Raw genomic sequence first — 3,333 nt, 5'->3', positions numbered from 1 at the left:
CATAATAATTTGGTCAGAGGGACATAAAGGACACTTTTTGCTCCTTGCCCTCCTAGGTTGACTAGTTCCAGGGGACTATGAGCATCTCCCAAAATGTCCTGTAATTGTGGTGGGTCACCTGTCCTCTTGATCAAGGAGGCCGAGGAGACCCCACAAGATGGATGAACCAGTGTCCAGTCTACAAAGAGGAGGGTCAACACAGAGGAATCATTTCCTCCATGCTTCCAAGTGAAGCCAGCCACGGTTGAGCAAGGCCTTTGACTTATCTTCACATAGGCGGAACTGGTAAAAGAGCCAGGGGCTCCTCCCAAGCCCATGTGACCCCTGAGGGACAGATCCTCAAACGGCCTTAAGAGTAAACATAAATTGGTTTATCTGGGCCAACTTTATGGCCTTAAATACCCAAAAGGAAAGTATAACCAAAGTTAAAGGGGCCAATAGAATTTTTTAAGAGTCCATAGGTATAGCTAAAGGCTACATAACAAGCAACAATGCTAGATAGGAGATGTCTTCTTTTGAGTTGTTGGCCAGGGTGGCCAAAGGGACTCCCAGATAGTAACCCAGCATAGAACTGGGAAAATGAACAGCAGACCCCAATCTTATCTAAAGGAATATTGACAACTGATTGCTGCTAGATGAGGAACAGCTGACCCTCCTAAAACAAAGACCTCTAGATAGGCTGACTAGATTCACCAGATGGACAAGTAGTGGGGAATGGCTGGGGGTGCCGACAACACAGCAGACAGTAGCAGGGATAACAGAGTATATGGGCTCTAGTCAGAGGGAGGGAGGCTATGGAAGGTTGCCATCTGGGAAGTGGGTGTATAGTTGAATAAGATGGTTTGGGATGTTCTGTGTGATATACACATACAGAAAAAAAAAATCAACAAATTTTAAAAATGTATTATATTTGAGGAGGAAGCATCAAAGTTTACTTCATGTTAATTAGTAGAGGTGATGAACATTACCATTGAAATCTACCCAATGACTTTATAGACATACACAGGTGCCAAGGATCCGAATGCAAATAATTATGACTAGTAATGATCAGATACATACAGATTAGAGATGCATGTGCCAACATCTCAGTGTTAGTGGCAAAACAATGAAGTCTTTCTCCAAGGAACAATATATTCTAAAATGAAATGGAGATCTTTTTTAAAGGTTAAAAACTCATTCAATTTTATGTCTTACAGTTTTTATACTGAGTTCAATATTGCATAACTGTAATAATTCAACTGTGAACCTAAAAATTGTATAGCCACTTTTGAAGGAGCTGTGTCTTTGCTCTGGAAACTGTTATTGGGCATGTTAAAGCTGTATATGCTTCTTCTAAAAAAATAAAAAATAATATTAAAAAATGTAGGAACAGTATATCTTGAAATGGATATCTTCTTTAAAGGGTAAAAACTCACTCAATTTTATATCTTACAGGGTTTATACTGATTTCAATATTATATAACTGTATTAATCAACTGTGAACCTAAAAATTTACAGCCACTTTTGAAAGAGATGTATCCTTGCTCTGGAGTGTGTTACTAAATATGTTAAAGCTGTAATGAAATACTTCTTTTAGTCATGTGGTTATTAATTTTTTTTAATTTAAAAAAATACTTCAAAGCATAAAAATTTGCTCCTTAATACAAGTGGGTGCAAGTTTCTAGGTTCATGGTTGAATTAATATAGTTATATATTATTGAACTCAGTATAAGCCCTGTCCTGATGACTTTATATCCATGCTCAGATGTCAAGGAGCTCAGAAAGTAACCCACTGTGACTAGTAATAATCAGATAAATAGATATTAGAAACACATGGGCAAACATCTTAGAGTCCATTGCATTAAAATGAATTTTTCTGTATGAAACTGTGTATTTTAATAACGAAATGGAGATCTTTTTTAAAGGTTAAAACCTCATTTAATTTTATGTCTTATAGGGTTTACATTGAGTACAATATATACTGAGTACAATAGTATATAACTGTATAAATTCAACTGTAAACCTAGAAATTTACAGCCAATCTTGAAACAGATGCATCTTAGCTCTGGAAATTGTTGAATATGTCAATGCTGTTAACCATATGACTCAGTTATACCACTCCTTGGCATATACCCAAAGGACTCATCCGATTGAAGAGACACTTATACAACCATGTTTGTTGCTGCTCTTTTCACAATAGCTAAGAGATGGAAGCAACCTAAGTGCCCCTCAGCTGCTGAGTCACAACCATGTTTGTTGCTGCTTTTTTCACAATAGCTAAGAGACAGAAGCAACTTAACTACCCCTCAACTGATGAGTGGTTAACAAAAATGTGGTATATTTACACAATGGAGTTTTATTCAGCAGTAAAGAAAGATGAAATAAGGAAATTGGCAGGTAAATGAATGGATCTAGAAACTGTTATACTAAGTGAAGTAACACAGACTCGGAGAAACAAATGACGTATGTTCTCCCTCCTATGTGGATCTTAGCACCAAATCCTTTTAAATTCCAGGTCCTTTTAATAAGATGATGCTGTAAAGCAGTCCCTTCTGCACAAAATAACTACTGCTTTTAATAAAATGATGCTGTACAGCAGACTCTTCTGCATGAAATAACTACCGTCATCCCAACTTCAGCTGAGCCTGATTGCTAAATATCATCACAATTGGGCTTGTTGATGTTGTGCTCCTTCATTAAAGGAGGGGCAAGCAGGGTTATTGGACCCACACCAGAGTAGGGCCAAGCAGGGTCATTGGACCCTCACCAGATTATCCAGCCAGTCTTCCTAGCCAACTGTATGTAATTTGACCCTAATCATACATGGATTCCTGGATTTGGGGAGGGCTAAAGTATACAATCTGGGGAAGGCTAGGAAGACAAGGCATGACCCATGCTGGACTAAGGCTCTCCAGTGTGCATACCCTTAGGTCATATATACACCTCAGCAACCCTTCAGTTACCTTGGTAAGTAAGCTCAATAAATTCATTGGTTCCCCAGTAAAACTTTAATCAAACATTGGCTTGACACTAGAACTTTAAAATGGAATAAGCATTGCTTAGAATCCCTAGGAAAAGAAGTCTCACAACATATGGGAAATTTGTTTGTTAATGCTATTATGTCTCATAATGATTAAAAAAAAAGAAAATGAGAATGTAAAAGATGTTAAAAGGATATAAATATGGGAATGGAGATATTTTCCAAAATAGAATAAAGGAGAAAGCCTAGCAAGTGATGAAGGTCTGTTTAGGTTTGTTATGATATATAAAGGATGAGACCAAAATAGAATATAATAATATACACATAATCTTAAATTTCCTATGGTCATAGTTTAGTCAACTAGTTTAAGGAAC

Source organism: Nannospalax galili, unplaced genomic scaffold (assembly GCF_000622305.1).
Source record: "Nannospalax galili isolate Female #2095 unplaced genomic scaffold, S.galili_v1.0 scaffold617, whole genome shotgun sequence".
Classification (NCBI taxonomy): Eukaryota; Metazoa; Chordata; class Mammalia; order Rodentia; family Spalacidae; genus Nannospalax; species Nannospalax galili.
This window is presented reverse-complemented; position numbering follows the sequence as displayed.